General features: G+C 41.3%; 1 long non-coding RNA gene across 6 annotated transcripts; it reads right to left on the bottom strand.

Moving 5' to 3' along the window:
* Nucleotides 1-5128: 5128 nt before the first annotated feature.
* On the bottom strand, nucleotides 5129-12732 carry LOC119365743. Of its 6 annotated transcripts, none has more exons than XR_005175743.1 (10): nucleotides 12504-12732; nucleotides 12146-12407; nucleotides 10263-10494; nucleotides 10055-10166; nucleotides 9462-9563; nucleotides 9246-9382; nucleotides 8147-8541; nucleotides 6848-7046; nucleotides 6057-6298; nucleotides 5129-5467 (listed from the first exon to the last, which is right to left on the bottom strand). It is a non-coding gene; the product is annotated as an uncharacterized LOC119365743 (long non-coding RNA). The 6 variants fall into 6 exon arrangements; XR_005175744.1 differs by having other exon boundaries at nucleotides 10055-10200; nucleotides 10285-10504; XR_005175747.1 differs by having other exon boundaries at nucleotides 9487-9563; nucleotides 10263-10504.
* Between the last annotated feature and the right edge of the window lie 946 nt (nucleotides 12733-13678).

Below are 13678 nucleotides of genomic sequence, written 5' to 3' on the forward strand. Positions count from 1 at the left end.
TCATTGTTCCAGGAATGGACAATGATACATTAATAATTTTAGTTTCATAATGCAATACATCATATGTCCTAGAAACTAGAAATATTTTGCCTCTGTCACAGCCTGCATATTATTTTCTGGTTATGCTAACTAGCATATGTTGGAACACAAAAAAATGTGAATCGGTTTCAGTCGTGCAGACATAGCGTATGCTTGATCAACTCACTTTTCTCCAGAGATAGGTATGCCTTTAACAATACAAATTTGATCTTAGATTGTATTAATAAAGTTTCTTACTGTTCTAATTAACTTTGCAAGAAGATATGTTGTGTGAAGCAAATAAGTTCCTTAGAAGAAAAGTAATATCCATTGCGAAATAGTAGGGACTGAGTTCTTCCAGCTCATAATTCTGGGTTCTGCGTAGTTAACTAACATAGTAATTTCCCTTGCTTTCTCAATGTAGTTAACGAACAGCAGGGACACTGCCATCTAGGCATATATGACCAAAACAAATCGGTGGTATAATCCCTTAGCTTGTTGTACTTCTCCCTGGGAAAGGCTTTCCTGTATGTCGAAGTATGTGTAGCTAGCATGATTGGTGTGATTCAAATCTTGATAACAGATGTGCAAATTGGACATGTTATATATTTCCCATTATTTATGTTTTGTTTGCAAGGTCAAACTTATACTATGCAAATCTTGTTTGAAGAATGGTTGTGGCATAAAACCTGTAACATGCTTGCTTTTCAGAAACCAAATGTATGCTAACCTTAAGTTTACACTAGAGGGTACATACATAGCAAAGAAGATTCATGATGTTGGTTCGAAGTATATTGTTGTTATCTGCGGGCGACCAAAAAATGATGATGCAGTTACACCGGCCATTAGACGTGTCTCACTATAATTGGGTATGCTAACTAGGGAACACTATATGATTCTGTTAGACATTGTTCTTTGAGTCTTCTGTTTGTGTACAAAGAGATGGCAAAGCTAAGGGCAAGCCAAAGGAAGTAGACAACACATTGTATTCTTGTGTGGGAGGGCAATGTCACCATGGACTCGGTCATGCTTCATTAACACTGATGAGCATGACGATTGTTCGAGAAAGAAAGTAGTTGAAACCGGAATGTGGGGAGTGTGAGGTCTATGATTTAATTTAATTCCATTGCAAAAATCAGTGGAGTGTCATGATGAAATAAAGGGTGTGGCTTGAAGTGCAAAGGTAATTATTCCACATGTCGAGTAAATCTATATTATTGACCCATAACAACACATGGATATATGTATGTAGCCCTACCCATACTCTTTATGACCTAATTGATGGGGGTGAGCATCAATGTGACATGCCATCTGGTGTTCACCTCATACAGGTGGAGGCTCCACAACCCCGACCTGCTACAAGAGGAGACGGTAACGGGTGGATGGTGGTAAGCAACGGTGACAAAAGGAGATGATGTCGAAGGGAGGTCAACATGATGAAATGGGCATTGGCAATAGCATGTAAGGAAGAAGACAGCAAGCATATATAGGATGTAAAGGGAAGGGCCAGTGCGTGACTCGAGGACGTGACGACGGATTCATCACATCTGCAGAAAGAAGTGGTTCGGTGTGCGCACATAGAGAAAAAGATATATGTTTGTTTCGTGGCAACGCACGGGCACTCAGCTAGTAAAGAATAACTGGATTCTCACGTTCTTGGTAAAAAAATAGGTAGTTAGGTCCCACACAGGGGAGCACATGCACGAGAGAAATAGAAGACATAGAGACCAAAACACGACCTTGAACCAGCATACCAGTTACCTTCACTTCATTGGTTTCTACAATGTCACAATAGTGTTTCTTTGTTCTATTAACTAGAAAAATGCCCCGCGCGTTGCTGCGGAATTTGTATAAAATAAGAACTATGCCAAAACACTAACATGCACGAACTGTACAAATATCGTTTACAAATTTCTCAAAAAAAACATGTGTTTTTGTTGATTTTGGAAAATGCATAAGAGATGCAACCTAATTGAAGTATGATGGAACTGACCATTTCTAAAACCAAGTGTTGTCACATTTCAAAAGTTGTCGACGCGTTCTTGCTTTACCTGCTCCGTCCAATTACCCACTCATCCATTTCTCCATGGGCAGCCCCTAAAGGTGGCCAGAGGTTCCCGGTACTGTTATCTGTCGTACCTTGCCTTGTCATGCATGCATGGCGTGCCCATCTCCTCAGAGAATATTAATTCCTCCTAGCTCACACTATCAAGGGTCGGTTACTGCATGCAAGCGTCAGTTTTAGCATGCTTGCATGCTGCTTAGCGCAATGCCTCTCAACGTGTAGATCGGATGGCTACTATTGACTAAGCTAGTATATCCAATGGCCATATTAATTTCGATGATGTGGCTTAAGGAGAGGCTAGAGAATTCCTAATAGTGGGGGCTAGCTATTTAGATATAGTAGATTCTCTACATTTTGTATCAGCATGTCTTTAGTTGTTAGTTATGTACTGTAAGTATAGTTAATACTCCTTGATGTTGGCCCGAAACAGAAACTGAGATAGCTAAGGAAAGGAAGGAAGGGAGGTGTGTCTGTTAAATGGTTTCCTCTTTTTTTTCATATCTCTATTGCCCCTTATATAGGGTAACCACATGGTACAAAGTTAACTAAGCTATCACATCCGACATTTGACGACATCAAGTACACTCTCCTAGAGTTGTTAGCGGCTCGAGCAACACTGCACACTCTCATCGAACACAACTTCGTACGTGATGTGCACTCATCCTGTCGCCGAGTCATAGGCCTGATAACCCTTCATGACGGGCTCATACCACACGATGATAATTGGCCATTGGCCGGCTGCGATCGTCGAGCTTCTTCAGCCTGGGCAACGTATCTCTGACGTGCACCATAAAACCAAACATGTTCATGAAGTGCACGTTCGTCTTGCAGCCACGCCGGGCCTCGGATAGTATCTTGTGGTCCACGCTCTTGGTCGGTGACCTGTTCAAGATGAACATGGCCGTTGACATTGTCTCACCCCAGAACTTGTCAGGGACCTTCTTGGCCTTCAGGAGGATACTGGCCATGCCCACAATCATCTGGTTGCGTCGATCCACTACGCCATTCCGCTGTAGGGAGTAGGGACCCGTCAGGTGACGCTCCACTCCAAGCTGCATGTAGTATGCTGTGAAGGTGCTGTAGGGGAACTCTTCTCTGCAATCCGTCCTCCGTGTGGGTAACTCCTACCAGATCGGCAACGCGCCTTGGCGCGAGGGTGCCGGTCCTAACCTTTTGTCAAGCAGGTAATGCTAAATCAGTAAGAAGCACGCCCTGAAGTATGTAATCAATGCACCGTTCAACACCAAAAGCAATGCAAATCTTTAACCTCGTGAATTTTCCAATCAAAGTACATATCACAGAGTACAATTGAGGCACATGCACAAAGGAATAGGCCAAGTAATGTTTAATAGATCAGGCTTGAGTAGTGCTGGGGTTGAATGTTTGCATTGTTCATAACAGAAATTCTTTCAACATCATCATCCAGGCTCCAGTAGTACTTGTTTGTTTGTTGGAGTTCATACTCTGATTGCTTGGCTATATCAGTGAGACGATCAGCAACATATCTTACTTGCGGCAATATATGATTCAGATCATTGTCTTTGGATGTTGATCCAGCCGTGAAGTTGCTATCTATTATACAGTAAAGCTCCTTTGCTGTCATGTGATCTCCCTGAGGCTATGTCTCCAGCTGTTGCTAAAAGAGTCTATTAGGTTTTCCTTTTCTTTCTGTTGATGCTCAAGAGTTTCACACTTTTGTTGGAGTAGCTGCATCTTGTCATAGCTTATGTCCTGCAGCACTTTATTGTGGATGCTCTTCATGTACTTGAGAGCTTCGTTTGCTAGTTGGTCTTCAGCATCTTCTAGGTTGTTGGATACATGGATTGATATTGATTGTCTTGGAAGATTGTTGTCGAGCTGATGCTTGGAGGGATAGAAGTGAATAGTTGCGTCTATACCAACTGCTCTTGCTTCATGTGTTGAGTAGACTGCAGTTGGGAGGCCTAGTTGTTGAATCATAGCATCATACAACACTTTTGTTGGGATTTTGATTTTTTCCATCACCGTAGGCTGATGACAAAGAAGAAGGTAGTATGAGTAATCGTCTATACATCATGTGAGAAGATAATAAAATGATTCAGAACAGGAGGGGTCTGATTTTGTTGTAAGTGCCGTTGCACCGATGGCGCAAAAAGTAGGGTCAAACCATGGATGCATGCCGTGAGCATTCAAATATTGAAATACAAATTGAAGCACACCACAAATTACTTGGTGTTCTGATTGACCAAACAAAAATATCTTGTAATATCATTCTCCAAGATCCAGTACTTCTTTTCAATTTATTCATACAATACTTTGAATGCGCAGCTGGATTATTAAGATGTCCAGCATTGTATACTACATGTGATAAAAAATGATGCAGATTGCAGTTTTTGGATGGTTTAGATTACCTGATCAGTAATGTTATGATTAGTACTCACCAGTATGAAATATGAACATGTATAAAATGATTTTTGAAAACATTAGTAAACAACATGAACAACAAAAGGGTGACATGTCATCGGTCATTTAGTCATGGTACAGAAGATGGCATCTTCAGCAACTATACAAGCAATATGATTAAATAGCATGAGCCAAATCTCAGCAAAAGCTGTCCTTTGCAGCCTGTCCTTTCTGGCCTCAAACAAATCTCAGTAGGATTAAAAATATTCAAAAGAAAAAGGCCAAACTAAATTTGCAGAGAATGTATGTTCCATGGACATGGAAATAATTTAGATCGATAAAACTAAACTTAATTAGAATACATAACATATCAAACATACACACAAAGAGAGAGAGGAATAGGGCTAAGGATAAACTCGCCGGCGGAAGGGAAAATCTGAGTATGCAAAAGAAATCAACAATTTTGTCCCCTGGACCTGATAGCAAAGACAAATAATTTCTATTAGCAAGCAGCGAAGGTGAAAAGAAGAAATGCCTTTCAGAACAGTGATGATCAGCTTCCTTTGGTTCAATCTCGTGTAGCACCGTTGTTGCACCACCGCTCCTGGCAGCACAGTAAGAAGTCTCCATTTTCCTCGCCTAAAAAAATAGTCTATAGTTTCCTTTTATCAAAACAAACCTGATTGCTCATCGTTTCTTAACAATAGACAGATTGTACATAATCATATCTTGACTCAAAACATAGCATCCAAGATCCAACAGTAGTTTAGCACACAGGCACACGAACCAAAATCGCAAGACTGGACATAACTAAAGTTTAACGACACATGACGCTTAATTTGACTTAAATTTAAAAACATCAAGTAGACAGCAGCAAGCAGCGTGCAAGAGCAGTATCACTGGCATCCCCCAACTTGTAAACTTCAAGCTTCATTGGTTCTGCAGAGTTGAAGTAGGCAAGGAAGCTTCTGTCCTCATGATTTCACGAGGCTCGGAGGACATCTACAATCAACAAAGTTGCATCGATCAATAAGGATTTAGTAATACGAGCAATGACCAAAATCCCCACTACTTGTTAGCAAGAATTCTGTATTACTCTAAAATAAAATAATATCTATGTGTGAATTGTACGCCTCGTTAAATACATGATTCACAACAACATGGTCCTATAGATACAGTGAATGTACACTGACAACATACAGTTTTTGCAGTTGATATCTAACTAAGACATCTCTTCCCAAATTACCCAGATTGAAAAATTGTTCGGATGGTTACCATAGCGGACGCCAGCCAACATAATGGTCGTCCTCAAATATTGTCGTTCCCAAACAACAAATAAGTGACAACTAACTCTAGTTGTTCAGGGCAAAAGACAACACAACATGTGAATTGCACACGATCCCTGTACTTTTATTTTGGTTGCAAGACTTTCACATTCGTACAAAATTCAAAAGTTCAGATACAGAAAAAATCATCAAAAGTGCAACAAAGTCACTTCAGGTGAATGATCAAACCATACAGTCTACACAAACTATTTGAGAAGCAATTGAATTAGGAATAGAAGACAGTGAGAAACAGAACAAGAACATACAGCCTGCAGGAACGTCCTGTGTCCGTCGACTCGTCGGTATTCTTCAGGTCCAGCAAATTAGCAGGATGGTTGCACAGGTAAAACTACTTGAGCTGCTGGTTGCGCTCCTATGGATCCGTCTCCAGCGAGCTTGGTAGGGTACGGAGATCCTTCTCTCCTGTGACCGCGAGTCACTCGTTGCTGGGGCTGCCATCGACCATGGCTGTAGGAGGTCACCGGGGTGGGTCTCTTCTCTATCAGATCTGAGACAAACCATATAAAATCTATATTAACCATCAAGTTAGCATGGCATATATTTACATAGAAACAACACAACATCCTAATTGATAATTTTCCTTCTTCCTTATAGTTCTAATTTTGAACATGGCACAATGATTTATTCCCCATTTTAATCTTATAAAAGGGGCAACCTGGTGCATGTAGCTCCCGCTTGCGCAGGGTCCAGGGAAGGGTCCGACCACTTTGGGTCTATAGTACGCAGCCTTTCCCTACATTTCTGTAAGAGGCTGTTTCCAGGACTTGAACCCATGACCTCATGGTCACAAGGCAGCAGCTTTACCACTGCGCCAAGGCTCTCCTTCCCCATTTTAATCTTATACTCGAATTCAAATTCAATCTGTGACACGCATGTCTATACGCCCAGTCTAAAATCTGAGAAGAGCGGAAAAAGTGAGAAAGTTCCCTCGGTTATCCCAAGTTTCTAGCTAAATGGAAGGTACATGAAAAAAAATATGCATTGCTGGAGTCAGAAGCATGAAATTTAGCACAATCCCATAATACAAAGTTCATACCTGCATGGTCGTCTTGTTTATTACTCGCCATTGTAACCCTAGAATGCAAAAATGCATTACTATCTTGCAAGGGCTTGATCGACTATAGTGTAGCCTGCTCATAAACAGCCAAACAGGCTCGACATGCACAACCCCAGAAAAACCTCCGCTCTGACAAATGGTAAAAATCATTTTGTAGGTGACTCAAGTTTTACCCCGCCTGCAAGAACTGAACCTCCTCAGCAACATCACAAATGTAGGACAAGGCATGTAAGTGACATTATTTTGAGGATGAAAAAAATGTATATATATACATCAGTTGGGAACTGATTATATGCCTTTAGATTCAATTATAAAGATATTAAGCCTAGAGAGCCCTTTATAGCAGAATAAAGCTTCACATACATGATAGCCAATTTTTTTAATGTAAATCAATATAGCAAATGCAACGAGTAGTAGACGTGTGAGGTCAGTGTTGCTTGCTGGCAAGAAAATGGAAGCGAAAACATGTGAATAAAAAACAACTGTATACATGTGGTATTACTAATATTTTTTGCCTTGGCAAACCTGTGATATGGAATTTAACTGTTGGAACCATATATGAACTGAACAATGTGCATTGTCTAAAGCTAACACAACATCTCTTCCTATGATATGGTTCATATGTATTCAACCAATTCAAGCCCTTGTGCTTAACCAGTTCTACTTTCAGTTCAGCATACAAAAGGAACGAATAGGAAGTTGACTAAACTAAAACAAATTTCAATAAAAATGATGCTAGTGGTTGCTTTGGTAGTTCAACTGATTCACAGAACTGATCAAATCTGAGAAAGTTATTGGTTGCAACGGAAATGTGACATTATCCTACACACCTATATTAACCATCAAGTTAGCATGGCATATATTTACACAGAAACAACACAACATCCTAATTGATAATTTTCCTTCTTCCCTATAGTTCTAATTCTGAACATGGCACAATGATCTATTCCCCATTTTAATCTTATACTCGAATTCAAATTCAATCTGTGACACACATGTCTATATGCCCAATCTAAAATCTGAGAAGAGCGGAAAAAGTGAGAAAGTTCCCTTTGTTATCCCAAGTTTCTAGCTAAATGGAAGGTACATGAAAAAAAATGCATTGCTGGAGTCAGAAGCATGAAATTTAGCACAATCCCAGAATACAAAGTTCATATCTGCATGGTCTATCTTGTTTATTACTCGCCATTGTAACCCCATAATGCAAAAATGCATTAATATCTTGAGAAATTAACTAAGCACTGGACCCAACTGGACCCCTGATCATAGAGATTTTACTTGCATGTGTCATCGATGAGACCGATATCTCCCTCAAACTGAGATCATCATCCAAATGAATCCAGGCATGCTTAATGACCTATACTTGGAGATGCAGTTGCTTCTGATACTCAACGGCCCCATCAAGAATTGATGCCTAACCCCGCACACCAATGCAAACATGAACCCATTAATTTCATCACAAACATAAACGCAGGAGCACCAAATTCAGGGACAAAGAAAGAAGGGAAAATGGAGTGACCTTGTTGGAATTGGGTAGCAAGCTCTGCAACACCTTCAATCTTCCAGCCGATCGACCCAGGCAACGTCTTCCTTGCTCTTCTTGTTCCTCTTCTTCCTCTTTCATTTCTTCTCACCCTTCTCACCCTCCTCTTTGCTCTCAGGTACCAAAGTGCCTGCACAATCACTACCATCAACAAAACTGGAAACCCAAGGTGTTACATGGAATAACCTTTTTTCAGAAATAATTCAACTCTATCGTGAAGCAAGCTATGAACAAAACAAGACCAGACTGTTCATAGTATATACAGTTGTTGAAGAGCAAGTAGTATATAAAATTTAGAGCTAAGTATCATTAAGGGCTCCTTTAACACAAGCAGAGATAGCATGATCATAATATACTCCCTCCGTTCCTTGATATAAGGTATATAGATTTTTGAGAAAAAGTCCGAAATATAAGGTGTATTGCGTTGCACCACTCGTTTGGATAATTTTTTTAGGGATTGCAGACAGGAACTGCAGACCGGACCACGATCGTAGCTAAAAGAACTGAAGAGCGAGCAAGCTCCCTGTAAGTCGACGTATATTCATAATTATAGTCTAAAATAACAAACCCATCCAACCCAAGTAAAAGCAAGAATGTTATAGAAAGCTCCCTGTAAGTCGACGTATATTCATAATTAAAGCAAGAATGAATCTACATTGTCTTGAGCCTAAAACCTCATCATGCTCAGGGAATCTCTTCCGGGCACCTCCGGCAAGGCAATGCAAGGCATATCTAGCTGATTTAACACCTTCGGCAAGCACGCACGCACACAAAGAGTCACAGTATCCTCATCTTGATGAAAGCAAAAATGTATCATGTACTGTAAATACATACCTTGACCTGGAAAAGGTATGGCCCAGTCTCAATTGACAGTCTTGATGATTCATGTTGGCCTTTAGATAAGTTTTTTAACAACAATTTTGCTTGCTGCTTGTAGATCAACTATATTATCACAAGAAAATAAATGGCTCCTGAAATTACAATTTGGGTATTTGGTGAACTATCAAACAAAACAAATAATCAGAATATTTGATTAACAACGCAGGAAACCTCATGAGGAGCCGGAGAAACCAACGGCAGGTGGCAGCGAGGCTCAATAAGTCACTTCCGTTAAGGTGCCTGTCCACCATCATACAAATGTCCATGTCATACCTGCACCAACAACAAAAACAATATTAAGACTCCCTCAATTTGATGCAGTGCAAATCACATATCATGTAGATAAAGCAGGAAACCACAACTTGAATCTCAGTATTATATCAAAAAGCAGAGCCCTGGGCATATGAACAGCAAATTTGAACACACACACACACCCACACACACAAGAGAGAGAGAGAGGGAGGGCGGGAGGGAGGCTACACTGCTACTACCAGCAGCTGAAGGCACACAGGAAAGGCAACAGCAATATGCATCCGCATGTTTTTTACACAAGCAAACAATCAAACCACTTGCCCCGAACAATTTTTCTTCTATTCTTCTAGCTGTAGTACGCTAATCAAGCATATGTTTGGGGGAATAATTCTATGATTTATTGACTCACTTTCCTAGCATTGCTCTTCAGATTCAGAGGCATTTAAATTACAACAATGGAAATTTGAACTTAATAATCGACAAAAGGATTGAGAGAGAAGGCAGCATCTTACCAGTTGAAAGAGATGCAAGAGTATGGCTTTGCCCAGGCCGTATTCTTCCACAACACCACCTCCTCCTGTGGTTGTGTGCAGCTACCCGCCGGAGAATCGTGTCTAGTGAAATCTGCCCGTCATGTGATTCCTCTAACAGTAAACAACTGTTGCAAAATCCAAGCAAAAAGAAGTCTCAAATCGGGTGAAAATAGAGGGAGGCACTAACCGTGAAAGGATCCGTGATGAACCTGTGATACACGAGCACGTTGCCGTTGACGGCCTCGAGGTACTTAAGCCCGGCGTCGAACACGGTGCCGCCCTCATCCCCTGCCGCCCCGTCCAGCGTCAAACCCGGCACTGCCCTCGTCGCCCTCGCCCCGCGTCACCACGACGGAGATGGGGAAGATGAAGACCCGGGGCGAGGAGACCGAGATGAGCGCGTCGAGGCCCCGTCCAAACTGAAACAAGCTATCAAGCAGAAAGTAAAAACCAAGAAATAAAACAAGGCAAACCAAGAAACAGAACATGGCATATACAAAAGCAACCGGCAATGTGTTGATTCTACTTCAAACCTTAAAATGGCAACAAAACCTAGAATGGCAACAAAACCTAGAATGTGTTGATTAGACACGATTTTAAAATTTTTGAACTGATGAATGATGACACACAAAATATATGTGATACCAAATCTGATCCTCGGCGACTTCAAGGATATCAAAAAATATACCATTTCATGATTTAGATTGATTTTAGCTATTTGCCATGGCTCAACGTGGTGATCACTTCTTTGTATGGACCAATTTTTCAATTTTGTAATGAGAGGGGGAGGTTCAAGGAGAGGGTGAAGTTTCTGTTCATGTTGGGATAGAGCAGAAGCACCCTATGCATAGCAGATTGCTTACAAAAATTTGTCTCATTCTGCAGCACAACAATTCTCTATCATTACTTGCAAACAAAGTTGCAACAGAAAGATTCACTTTCTGCTTAGCATGTCTGCATGGAATTTCCTACATAATTTTCCTGGACTCAGGCAATGGCCTATAATAAATAAGTAGACAATTTAAGTAGACTAATTTTAGTAGCCCAGATACGAAAACAATTAAATAACAAGCAATAGGAAACAATTAAAAGCCTGATCCAGAACTACAACCAAACTGGAGCGAGCAGTAGATTTCTTAGTCTGGAAAAATCTGATTTGGTAGTGCTTATACATCAAAAAATGTTTATCGACAAAAAAACTATGTGATGCAGTATTTACACAATCCAATATTTTCATATAGGGTCAGCACCAAAGAAACAATTCTGATGCACTGAGATAAACAATTCCAATGTACTTGTTCATATGAATGCTTGGGTGTTTCCACGAGCATGTTTGGGTGTTCTTACAATGCTGAAATTCTATTATTAAGACCAGTGCAATAAGCCATTAACCGACATTTTTATTTATTATTCTATCATAATGGCTATACTATCCAAGAGCTATCACCCCCCCTAATTTTCTGTCTGGAGAAGATGCACATTGGTCCATCAAAATAAAACACTAAAGCCTGGAGCTCGTTAGGAGGCAGTGATATCCCTATTATTAAGACCAGTGCAATAAGCCATTAACCGACATTTTTATTTATTATTCTATCATAATGGCTATACTATCCAAGAGCTATCACTCCCCCTAATTTTCTGTCTTGGAGAAGATGCGCATTGGTCCATCAAAATAAAACACTAAAGCCTGGAGCTCGTTAGGAGGCAGTGATATCCCAACATGCAGCTAGCCGAAGATCACCTAAAGAAGGGACTATAGTACCATATAGTTGGAGTTGAATCATTGAGTTACATGCCTGGGAATTTGAATGGGACTCTAGATAATTCCCTGGGTTCAGAACAAGGCGCCTATACCTCCCCTCTTGTAGCAATTTACTCTTTATAATTCACTTCATCAAGTTCTAGCTATCTCTCTCCCAAATTGAGGGATGGGGCAGCAAATATTCAAATGCTCACTTCAACAAGTTCTAGCTATCTCTCTCCCAAATTAAGGGATGGAGCAGCAAATACTCATATTCTCATGGGAAATAAGAAGACACGAAAAGAGAAAAAGGAGTGAGGAATTTTTACCTGCACCACAAGGCTCGCAAATATGCGTCGCCCTCCGCCAACAACAGTGCCAAGATGTCCGGTTCTTGTGGATGGCGCCCATGGATTTGAAGTGGGGTGACTTCAATACCCTCCCTTGATATGGCTTGCTGTTGCCTTTTGAAGTTTGTCCATGGAGAAGAGAAGCGGAGGTCGTTGGCCCAGCACCGCACCGGAGCAGACGACGGCGAGCTCGACCATGTGCGGGCCGTGGTGGTCGTCCTCCTCCATGGGAGGATGGTGGCTGCAGCACCGAATCGAAGAAATAAGCGAGTGGGGCGGGGAGAGAAGGAAGAAGGGGAGAGGAGAGGGCATGAATCGAGGGAAGAGGAGATCTCACCTCGCCGGAGTTGGAGGCGGCCGAAACCCTAGCCGCGGGGAGGGGTCGCGCGCGAGTGCTCGCGGCCGTGAGGAGCGGATCTGGCCGGAGTGCAGCGGTGGCGGCGAGCTCGGCGGCTGGAGAGGAACGGGGAGGAGAGGAGGGTAGCGCGGCGGCGGCGCAGGGCGGTAGCGGCGGCTAGGGTTGGGAGGGGAAGGAGAGGGAGCTGCGCGAGGAAAAGGATCGGGATGCTGCACGAGTGTGGGAGGAGCTGTCCACGGGAGTTGTTGGTTTTTATACGCCTGTACGCAGAATGACCAAAATATCCCGGTGGGGACATGGTATTTACATTTTTCTGCCATTACTATTCATTCCAGCAGTGTTCATCTCGGATCCGACGGTCCGAGTTCATCCAAATCTTGATCCGACGCCCAGAAACGCATCAAGCAAATCGATCCGACGACCGAGAGTCGCTGATCTCTGAGGAGGCTTGTACATCCATCCTTCTCTTATTTCTGGATGCACCGCATTTTGCGGCGAGTAGCGTCCCGACGCACACCGGAGCAGCGAACTGGGTTGTCCCAGCAGCGGGAGCGCACCTGAAAACTCGAAAAATTAATGTGCTCGGTCAGGGGCGATCTAGTAACCAGTGCACCTAAAGAGGCTTGCTGTTCAATTCTTAGCTTGGGGCTTTAACAAGGCAGTATTGTAAGATCGAACGTCTTATGAAAATTCAAACATGATTATTTAAGGAGCTAATTACTTTTTGACACGCGAATATTTTTTGAAAATCCAAACGAAAACTGAAAACATGAACATTTTTTAGATGTGAATGTTTTTTAAATACGAACATTTTTTGAATATGAACAATTTTTGAAAATACGAACAAGTTTTTGAAACTCCGAACAAAAATTGAAAAAATGAACAAAATTTGAAAATATGAACATTTTTGAATCTATGAACAATTTTCAAAATATGAACAATTTTTTGAAAAGAAACAAATTGTTGACAACTGATTTTTTTCTAAAAATACGAACATTTTTTAAAATTAACAAACATTTCTAAATTCGTGAACAAAAATTGAAAATGGGAACATTTTTTAAATTCTCAAACACTTTTCGTAAAGAGCAAACATTGTTTTTAGTTGTGAACAATTTTTGAAAAAATGAGAACAATGTTTGATTTGGACAGTTTTT

This window comes from Triticum dicoccoides, chromosome 2B (assembly GCF_002162155.2).
Source record: "Triticum dicoccoides isolate Atlit2015 ecotype Zavitan chromosome 2B, WEW_v2.0, whole genome shotgun sequence".
In the NCBI taxonomy this organism is placed as follows: domain Eukaryota; kingdom Viridiplantae; phylum Streptophyta; class Magnoliopsida; order Poales; family Poaceae; genus Triticum; species Triticum dicoccoides.